Here is an 11,213-nt window from a genome sequence, read left to right on the forward strand (position 1 = left end):
CTCTCTGTTGTGCAGGACAAAGCGTGTGTGAACTGCAATATCACAGTCAGCACAAAGGAATGGAAGAGGCAGGCAGTCCAGACACCTCACAACTACTTGTTTGCCACACTGACACACACGGTGTGACTGTGGATCCAGAGTAGCTAACATATTGTCTATAAGACAAGGCCTGGCCTCTTTCCACTTTTGCAAGGACACCATATTTCTGATCGCCCAGTGAGTAGCAGCTGACTCAGACGACGTCTCACAAGTCATGGCTGCATCCTCTTCTCCATCCTCCAACAACTGAAGGAGCTCCTGATGAAGCACCATACACTAACAGAAAAAAAAGAAAGAAAGGAAGAAACTCTTCCACAAAGTGAAAAACACTCTAGGCAGTATGTTTCTTAGGACTGCACAAAAGCCCTGCATAACTCAACTATAACAACAAATATAAAAGTAAACAGAAATCACAATAAATACAAGAAGGTAAAGTACCTTTTGTTGGGTTGACACTGGCAACATAACTAGGTTCTTCACGTGGACATTGATGCTGCTCTCTGGACACTGGAGGGGGAAAAAAATTGAAGAATATTTACTTACTGAAATTCTTTGGTGAAAACAAGTTGTGAGATAAAATCAATGGTTGTGTGAACACTGAGCACGTGGCATGCAACTAGTACTTCGAGTGGTTGATGATCTTTGAGGAATAAAAGCTCCCTGTCTGTCACGTTTTTTCCAGCGCACTGGTCTTGGCTGAGGTTCACTCTGCATCATTCTACGCAATTAACAAGGAAAAAAGGGAACGCCTAAAATACAGTCTATGATTAAAGCAAAGATTATCAAACAGCTTAAGTTAACCAACTTAATGTGACATAAACTTTAAAAAAAAAATTAAAATAATATAACGTTTACTCCGTACAAAATATTAGACAAGCGTGTTCCCTCTTTAACAACTGATTCCACTAAAAATGTTACCTGCATATCTTGAAGGAGTTCGTCAGCAGCCTGAAGCTCAAACTAACAGGAGTGGTGAATGAATCTATAAATGTTTTACGTGTGAAATGAAAATAATAAACCTAACAAAGGATTATGTACGTTAGATCTGCACACTTTCAGATCGTGAATCAGTTCGGAAAACACTGTGTGGTGGCCAAAACATGAAGCGATTATAATTCAATTCAATTCAATTTGATTTATATAGCGCCAAATCACAACAAAAGTCGCATCAGCATCACTCTGAGACAGGATATTTCTAATTTTAGAGATGTTGCGCAAATGGAAGAAAGCAGTCTTACATATTTGTTTAATATGTGCGTTGAAGGACATGTCCTGGTCAAAAATGACTCCAAGCTTTTACTGTTGAATCATCAGTGATACTTTCATGTGTTTTTGTTGAGAAATGTTAACGATGTCATTAAAAGAAAGCATTAAATTAGGGAGAAAAACCCGTTCGCGGAGAGGGTCCCCGGTTCTCCAGTTAGATTGTGCTTCACGGTGTCATGTTTCGCCGTGACGGGGTTATTATTGGAGTAAAAGGATGGCTGGAGCCTCTGCTCGAAGCGTCTCCGATCGCCGCGAGCGGGTTCATATTGGAATGAATTGACAACCCACAGCGTCACATAAAAATGTGGAAGGGTACCTTAGGTGTCAGCATGAGAAGTTAAGGGACGTGACAAATCGTCATTATTTTACGCGTCCGGAGTGAGAACGAGCTGTCTCAGCATAAGCTGCTGTAAAGAAGAGAGACGCTTTACACACGTGTGTGGAAAGTGTCCATGTGGATAAATTAAGAATGTGAATGAAGAGAAGCTGTGTAGTTGAATAAAACTCACACATCAGCCTGCTGAGTTCATCCTGCGGCAGTGCATTGAAGGCATCGTCGTTGGGAGCGAAGAAGGTAAACACCTTCTCCTGGTTCAAAAGCTCAGTCATACCTGCTGTCTGGATGGCACTGACCAGCATGCAGAAACAGCATTAAATGATGTCAGCTTCAATAGAAACTACACAACAACACACTAACACCTCTGTTTGCTTTCAGTCCATATGCTACACCTGTGGGAAGCAGAAAGCTTGATGTGGTCTGCAGAGTTCATTACTAAGCAGACAACCACCCACAAACCAGACCTGGGACATGCTTCCTTTAGTTAGTTTGCCAAGTTCACACAACACAATACACAGCAAACTACCACTGACAATAAAAAAAACCCAACTATTTAAAATATTTTAAATGAACTAACTGAGGCAAAATTGACTCCAAAACAACTATAAAACTATAAAAACAGACGATTCTGTCCACGGGTGCAAGAAGAACAACCTCAGGCCTTGAAATTAAAACAGGAGTACCAGAATTAAAAGCCAAACATCTAAAATCTTCAACGTAAAAACCAAAAAAAACAACAGGAAGTATAACTGAAGAAATCGACTTTCTCCCTGGAAGGGCAGGAAAAGTCTCCTGTATCGGTTACCTGTGTCCTCTGGGCTTTGCTGCATGTATTTAGTGATTTCATGCGAACACGAGGATCAATTATTGTCCTGTGAAGGTCTCTGTAGCTTACAAAGAAAAATGAATTAAAGAGACACACACACACACACAGAGGCAGCTAGACGAGGTAAAAACACTCCTGACTTCCTCTGTGATTTGTGGACAGCTGCAGTGAAGAGCAGCGCTGTGTCTGATCAGACCACCTCAGTCGAGTTCAACACAAGTCCAGATCTGGAGTCGAGTATGAAGACCGAATGTATGAATCTCTACATGGCACCTCTCAGCGGTGCCTTGTAGAGATTTCTCAGTGGGGCTATTTTCCTGCTTTTTGATTGGACTGAACATGCTGAATGTTCACAAACTGTTTGTTTAGTCTGCTGCACAAATATCAGTAGCAGCTTCCACCCTAATAAAGACATGCAGAGACTCTGCTCTGATTCCAGTCATCTACAAACATGGGGCAAAGCAAGTTGTGGCTTATAGCAGAGCTTAGCATGAAGAAGGAAATGTGATCAGACCTGTTTGTGTTTCTGTGTCCAGGTGACCCTCAGCAGCTGTCAGGTATGCTCAAGTATCACCTGGGTGAGAGCATGCTGTTGAGCGGTGGCGTCTCTTCTCACACCAGATTCCAAACTCTGCAGGGGGAGAAGCAAGATGATCAGCCGGAGGCAGTAATGCTGCCAAGTGGGGGGACGAGAAGAAGAAAAGCAGAGGTTCTCTAGAGAGGGTCAAAGGTCATGTGTTAAATCCTCTGCTGCATTGCCATGAGAGGATCTGAAAGTGATTTTCTGGTGTCATTCATGTCTGGAGAAAAAGAAATGTGTGTGAAAACTTTTTAAATTGTTCCTTTTTTTGTTTAATCAAACCAATGTTGGTGTGTGTGTGTGTGTGTGTGTGTGTGTGTGTGTGTGTGTGTGTGTGTGTGTGTGTGTGTGTGTGTGTGTGTGTGTGAGAGAGAGAGAACAGGTCACATGACAGCACAACATTTTCTACCCACAGTTTGAACTGAGTAAGAAATAACAAATGTATTTATTCAACTTACAGACAATAAAAAAACAGAAATCAGTGTAAAATTTAATAACTTTTATTGATGTTAACTTTTTTTTAAAAGTTATTAAAAAGAAAACCCCAACAGAAAAACCCCTCTGAGCAAGCACTTGGCGACAGTGGGGAAGAAAAACTCCCTTTTAAGAGGAAGAAACTTCCGGCAGAACCGGGCTCAGTGAGGGGACAGCCATCTGCCGCGACCGTTCCAAGGGCTTTCAAAAATATATAATCTATTTAAAGCCAATTTAAAGTCCCAATTTACTAGCCCCAGCAGGGGGGAGGTTATTACAGAGTGTTTTGATACAATTCATTCTTCACTGCCAAAATGTGTTCTTTGAAAACTAAGGCAACTAAAGCCATTACACCCTCTTCCCCAGATACAATTAATCTATTACAAAGATCAGTGGAAATGGCTTTAGCGATTCTGTCGCAATGTTCCTGGATTTCTGAGGGTAAATCTGTTCCCTGTAGTTCAGCCCTGATTGAATCCAAAAGACATTTTTGGAGAGAATCAGAAGGGTTGGACATTGATATCTTAGCAAGCTGTGAAATCACAGCCTGAATAAGATCTGTCAGCCATGCATTATCCTCTGAAGTCTGTGTAAGTTCTGGCGCTGTCTCTGTCTCCTTTAAGGCCAGTGCTTTTCTGCTATTTTCTGTGATGTTGAACATATCAGTGCTGGCTTCATGTTGAGCAGAGGATTTCTTTGGGGTTACATCCTTTTCCAAAGAGGTTCCTGCTTTATCTACAGCCTGAGTGTCATCACGATCTTTCTTGTCTACTGGAGTATTGGGCATGACAGTTATTTTTTCGGTTTTTCGTATTGAACTGAATTCCAGTTTTTTAAAGATGTTAAATTGAAAAACTTTGACATTATTGGTATTATGGATATTAGTGATATATGTGGCACCAGGGCAATTTTCTGCTGTGCTGTGAAAGTTGACTGTTGTTTTCTGTGAAATATCAGCTGGTATTTCCGTGTTACGGTCAACTGTGTTAGAGGTCTGTGCAAGTTCAGGAGCTGTCTGTGTCTCCATTGAGGCCACTGTTGTTGTGCTAGTGACAGCAGTGTCCTGGCAAAACCTCATTTCTGCACCTGCCGACAGTGAGCATAGGGCTATGACATTATCTACAAAATTACACAGCCTTCCTATGGTGCCATTTTCGGCGTAATCAGACCGCAACTGTTGCCACTGCTCATGTGTAACATTATTTAGCAATTCCTCTAGCAGTGGCCTAACATCATCTGCAGGAGTGGAATCACTCCTGACATTGTCTGGATTGCTCCTAGCTGTGCTGTTGTCCATTTTGCTTCAATAGCTATTTGTTTGCTGTTAATTTATTCTCTCCGTTTGTTAACGCTTGTGTTAGAAATTCAGAGTTGCAGAGGGCTATTTATAGACTTAAATCCTTTGAAGTGTATGACGTCACTGAAGGCTTTGCTCTAAGCCCCGCCCACTTCGAACCTTCCAGTTATTGGGAGGCTGTGATGAAATTAAGGGCGGAGACAAACACGCCACACACTTCGAGCGCATTCTTTTTTTTTCTCGAAGTGGGCGGGGCTTAGAGCAAAGGCTTCAGTGACGTCATACACTTCAAAGGATTTAAGTCTATAAATAGCCCTCTGCAGGAACGGATTTTCAAACGCTAGTTTTAACAAACGGAGAAAACAAATTATCTGCAAATAGATATTAAAACGCAATGGCCAATAAAGCATCAACTGTCACCAGCCCAACACAGGAGACACCACCTGAACTGGAATCTAGATTTAATAATCAAAAATGCAAAGTTGATGGCCAGTTGATGGCCAATAAAGCATCAACTGTCACCCACACACCGTCACCAACACAGGACCCAGCTCCTGAACCTGAATCTAGGCCAAACAATCAAAATTGCAAAAACCTGTTTGCATGCTTGTGTGTGTGCTGTATGGGGAGCCCAGATGACTCAGACACAGAAGATTCAAACCAGGGGCAACCTGCTATTTCACAGCAAAGTACGGTTGTGAACATAGTAAACAATTCCTTTGGTGGCACTAATACCATTAATGTCAGGAATGAAAATACTGCCCGGAATATTCAAGTTGATATCTTTAACAATCTGCAGCTAGGGCTCCCTCCGGGTTTAATGTAGTTTGCTTGAATCCTAGAAAACTAACGGGATTTTAAATTGGTTATTTTTACAATTAGAATGGCTCTTTTTAAATTGATCGAGTCACTTATGAGAACCCATTGACCAGTCGAGGCAGATGGCTGTCCCCTCACAGAGCCCGGTTCTGTCGGAGGTTTCTCCCTGTTAAAATGGAGTTTTTCCTTCCCACTGTCGCCTATTGCTTGCTCAGAGGGGTTTGTCTGTTTGGGTTTTCTTTTCTTTTTTTCCTTTCTTTTTATTTATTTTTACGATTTTTTTTTTACTTTTTTTTTTACTTTATATGGGTTTTCTTTTTTTAAATAACTTTTAAATTAACATCAATAAAAGTTTTCAAATTTTACTCTGTGATTTCTGTTTGTTTTCAGTTTGTGTAGGTTGTGTTATTTGTTATTCAGTTCAAACTGTGGGTAGAAAATGCAGAGAAAATGCTGTGCTGTCATGTGACCTGTTCTGTTGCGCTCTCCTCTCTGATGAGGTCTAGCAGCTCATCATTTCGGTCTCTTTTCCTCTTTCTCCCTGTTGTGGGCGGCTGACTTTTGGGAAACTCTTGGTTACCCATTGCTGCGCTTGGACCTGGAGTGTCCTCAGGGAGAGAGGAAATTAGGACAGGAGACAAATTATACAACACAACAACTCTTTGGAGAATACTGTCTGTACCAACCCGTTCTCATGCTAGCCGGCTAGCGACCCTTCGCTAAAAAACACCCTTTCAGTGAGGCTCCTTTCACCCCCGATCGCTCGCAAACAGTGTTTGTCTTAGCTGGACTTATTTTTCGTTTATATGGGCCGATGATGCTGGTCGATGTGGAAAAAATAACTGAGCTTTTTGGTGGTGGCTAACGCGGAGCTACAACACAGGGCAGCTAGCCACCGGCGAGGCGGCCGCCGATCGACCGGTGGTGGCTAACGCAGAGCTCAATCCCGGATCAGGGAAACCGAAGGCAGGAGAAGCAGGCGGCTGCCGGTCGGAGCGTGAGGTGAACTGAATTTCAGGTAAGAAGTTATGAACTGCACTCTATTTGGGTCAGATATAAACCGAGTTTAGGTGTAGTTTATTTTCGTTGTGCTGACAGTTACAATGACTCATACTGCGTGCTAGCTAGCACGACAGAGTTTCAACGCTACCCGATCCTTACCGGAAACCCGATCGGTACTTCCTCTCTTTGCCAACATTTTTTTTCCAAAATATTAAACTTTATTAACCCTTTACAGCCGATCGGAGCGGGCACGCTCTGTTTTGCGTAACTATTTTTAAATCCCGGTAGCTCTGCAACCAAGTAAGCTAGCGCAATACTTTTTTTTGCATATGAAACTGGAGGAGTTGTACTTACATCTTATGCCATCAGCTTGTCCTAGGTCACAGTTTCCTTCCACATATAGCTTTGCAAAAACTGCATAAAAATCACTTGCAGCAACAAAAACATGATATTCCAGAAACAGGCTTCGCCGATCCATCAGCTGTTTGTAACACTTCCTACGTCCATCAGCGCGAACTATCACATGACCGCATGACCTGCCCGAAACCGGAAGTGACGTAATTTTGCGGAAATGTAGTTTTTTACGATCGGGGCCTTATGAGCTTGTGTTTTACTTGTTATGTGTTTTAAAAAGTTATGTTTGACTTTATGACTTTCTGTGTCGTTTCTGGGATGCTTAAGACTCATATTGCACTGCTGGAAATAGTTTATTTTGATGCATATGCTGTTATTTTGCAAATTTGCACTATAATATTTATTTTCGTTTTTCCTGCAGTATATAAAAATTGGTGTATTTCAAAAATAAAACTATGAAGACACTCAAAATAAATTTCCTGTGGTGGGAAACTAGTTTGTGTAACTTTTTTGTATTTACAGTTTTGAGGGATAAGCCTCTTAAATTTCTCTAACTAGAAATATATGTTAAAAAAACAAAAACGATTTTCAATTTTTTTGTAGTTTATTGCACTTTTTTGCAATTTATGTAATTACTATGCACCTAATGCAGACATATTATTAAAGTTTGGGCTACTTATTATGTGTTTATGTGTACTGTACATTTTTTCAACCCATTTTAATGAATGTTTAATATTTAAAATTTTTCAGAATTACAAGCTTCACCTCCTGCTAAAAGGTCTACACCAGCAGCTGGACCATCCTCTGCTGACAGTGTCGATGCTGGACCAGTCCCAGACCCAGAGGCTCTAAACGAGGAATTTATTCTTCATTTAGAGCCTGTACCAACATCTTCCCTCTGTCAGCCTCCTGCATCCTCCTCTTCATCTCTGCTTCCTCCTGCATCCTCCTCTCCATCTCTGCTTCCTCCTCTTCGTCTGTGCTTCCTCCTGCATCTTCCTCTCTGTCTGTGCTTCCTCCTGCATCCTCCTCTCCATCTCTGCTTCCTCCTCTTCGTCTGTGCTTCCTCTTGCATCCTCCTCTCCGTCTCTGCTTCCTCTTGCATCCTCCTCTCCATCTCTGCTTCCTCCTGCATCCTCCTCTCCATCTCTGCTTCCTCCTCTTCGTCTGTGCTTCCTCCTGCATCCTCCTCTCTGTCTCTGCTTCCTCCTGCATCTTCCTCTCTGTCTCTGCTTCCTCCTGCATCCTCCTCTTCATCTCTGCTTCCTCCTGCATCTTTCTCTCTGTCTCTGATTCCTCCTGCATCCTCCTCTTCGTCTCTGCTTCCTCTTGCATCCTCCTCTTCATCTCTGCTTCCTCCTGCATCCTCCTCTCCATCTTTGCTTCCTCCTCTTCGTCTGTGCTTCCTCCTGCATCCTCCTCTCCGTCTCTGCTTCCTCCTGCATATTCCTCTCTGTCTCTGCTTCCTCCTGCATCCTCCTCTTCATCTCTGCTTCCTCCTGCATCCTCCTCTTCATCTCTGCTTCCTCCTGCATATTCCTCTCTGTCTCTGCTTCCTCCTGCATCCTCCTCTTCATCTCTGCTTCCTCCTGCATCCTCCTCTTCATCTCCACATCCTGCATCTCCCTCAATTTCTACTGTGTACACCTCGGATGTCCCAAACAAAAAAAGGACAAGGAAAGGTTAGACGTTATGGTATTGTAAATGTACGAAACACATGACATGTTCGTTAAGTTTGTTAAGATCTCTTTTTCTTAATTTTTGCATTTTTTTCCAGTTTTACAGAACTCATGTAAATATTTCATTTGTTATTTTTCAGAATGCCGAAAACACCGTACACAGAAGATTTTCAAATATGAAGAGATAGTAGACAGGAGAGTTGTAAATGTAAGTAATTTAGCCTGCTGTTGTGCAGATTTGTTTGCGTCTTTGGACTTCCCGGATTTGAACTGTGCCTGACTGAATATCCATAAGCTTTTGTATTTGATGAATCTACACTAATTCAGCCACTGAGTCAGGATTTCACTCCAAATAGGACATTAAATAAGAACAGACCACCTGATACGACCTAGTCGTGCTGCCTTCCTGATGTTTACGTTCTTTAAAGTCCTCCTGACATCATGCTCAGAAGGAGTGATTGATGTGGAGGTGCTCCTTCCCATTCAGTAACATCTGCTTCAGTTAGTTTTGCTTGTGAGCCACAATGTAAGCAGTGTTGCTTTGCTAACATGCACTCGATGCTGGCAGTACACGCATTGTAGTGGTTCTTATGTTTTTATTGAGCCATTCAATAGTACACAAATGTTTATAAGCTCCTTTTTGTATGCAACTTGCATGTCTTTCTTAATTAATTGTTTGTTTATATCATGTTTTTCAGGAAAAAGAAGAAGTTAAAGTCAAGTGGAAGCCTTGCTCAACATGGTATGTAGTAACAACTTTGTTGGACAGGAACAGACATTCATATTGTTGATAAATAGTTATCACCTCAATTTGAATTCATGTATTTGGACTAAAGTAAATTGAGAGCTTTTAGCTATCGAGCTCCTCTTCTGTGAGGAGCTTGATAGCTGTCCACCTCCAAAGTCCATTATGAGATTTGGAGGTGGACATGGTCAACACTTTTAAGAGTAGGCATAAGACTTTACTTCTTTATAGAGCTTATAGTTAGGGCTGGTTCAGCTCAGCCCTTAGTTATGCTGTAATGGGACCAGACTGCTGGGGGTTAGTGTCGTCCCCCCCCCCCCCCCCCCCCCTCTCTGTCTGTCTCTTTCAGGGTTATGCAGGCTCAGTATTGGTTGAAGATGCAGTCGCGTCTCGTTTTACTGAAAACTCTCCCCCTCTCCCTCACCATCTGTAAACATACATGTCTCAGTAATGCAGTTCATGCATGTTACTAACTAAACTTCTTCCCTGGAGTTTCTGTGCTCTCTCATCCAGCAGGTTCCGATGGATCGTGGCTGCTGCTGTGGTCCTGCTTGACATCTACTACATATATTATTACTGTCTGACTTGATTTGATTCATTTATATTACAATGAAGGTGTATAAAGCATGACATGAATATAGAAGATATTTCATCCTAAAAAATTGTCATATGTCACAACCTAAATTGTCCTATTTTGTGTGTGGTTGTTCTTTGTTATGTTTTTCTCCTGACAGTGGCAAAGTGTGGGATGACACATGGGAACCTGCACAGTTTTACACACAGTAAACCAGGCACCACAGGTCGCAGAGATCGCACAGTTCACAGCTTGTAGTTCAGCATAAAAGTTCAAAATAAAATATTTACTATACATTTCAACCAGTGTCAGTCTCTGTTTCACTCTCTAATTGTGGCTTAAGTACCTAACACATTCATGAATCTGATCCATCAATAATATCTTCCCTGCACTCGACATCTCATAGTTTTACATATCAGCCAACATTATTGTCTACATCCTCATAAATATAGAAGTGACTTGCTTATTATAACATATTACAAGGTAAAGTAATACTGCACTGCACGTAAGGTAAGTAACACCTACTGTGTATGGGAGCCTAAAGCAAAGTTAACTGCACCAGTACCAGCTTCAGAACATATTGTATATTATATGTTTCTACCTTTTTGTAATATGTCATGTTTAGATGCAGTGACAATTGCACATTTGGAGTTGTGGTCATATGTGGTTTTTATATACAGGGTATTAGAAAAAAATTGACATTTTTTGCTATTTTTCTTGTTTGTTTGCACATTATTATTGTGTACATATTACATATGTAACATTATTGTTAATATTATTATTAGATATCAAAGATACAATTTGATTAAGGGTTTTCCTGTCATAATTTCAATAAAAATGTAATTACACACGTAAACAATAGGATCAAAATAAACTTTTAAAAAGTCTGTTGATCAAATGCTGATTTTCAAAACATTCTAGAGGAAAACAGAGATGAAATAATCTGAACAGTAACAGTGATCGTGGATGATGATGGAGGCTTCAATGGATTATTCTGTTTCAATCAATAGGTTCGTATCTATGACAATAATTTGATAAGTTTAACAGGTTGGTTTAGGCCTGGCAATACAGCAAATATTCACAAACTTTTGTTTTTGAAGAATGTTTATCTTTTTTGGGATGAAGCTATCTGGCAAAATGATACAACCCCTTTAACCTCATCTTTATGTCTATGATACTGGATTTTGGTTTGATGCATATGCAGGTTACAGCTGGGGAATG

General features: G+C 41.1%; 1 long non-coding RNA gene across 2 annotated transcripts; it reads right to left on the reverse strand.

Annotated features, from left to right (window-relative positions):
- Window positions 1-364: 364 nt before the first annotated feature.
- Window positions 365-7,168, reverse strand: LOC146573490 (uncharacterized). Of its 2 annotated transcripts, none has more exons than XR_014892850.1 (3): window positions 6,109-6,980; window positions 1,815-3,099; window positions 365-757 (listed from the first exon to the last, which is right to left on the reverse strand). It is a non-coding gene; the product is annotated as an uncharacterized LOC146573490 (long non-coding RNA). The 2 variants fall into 2 exon arrangements; XR_014892849.1 differs by lacking the exon at window positions 6,109-6,980 and adding an exon at window positions 6,995-7,168 and having other exon boundaries at window positions 375-757.
- Between the last annotated feature and the right edge of the window lie 4,045 nt (window positions 7,169-11,213).

This window comes from Mchenga conophoros, linkage group LG6, assembly GCF_057382185.1.
Source record: "Mchenga conophoros isolate Kocher_MC1m ecotype Shallow Benthic linkage group LG6, M_conophoros_male_GT1.1, whole genome shotgun sequence".
In the NCBI taxonomy this organism is placed as follows: domain Eukaryota; kingdom Metazoa; phylum Chordata; class Actinopteri; order Cichliformes; family Cichlidae; genus Mchenga; species Mchenga conophoros.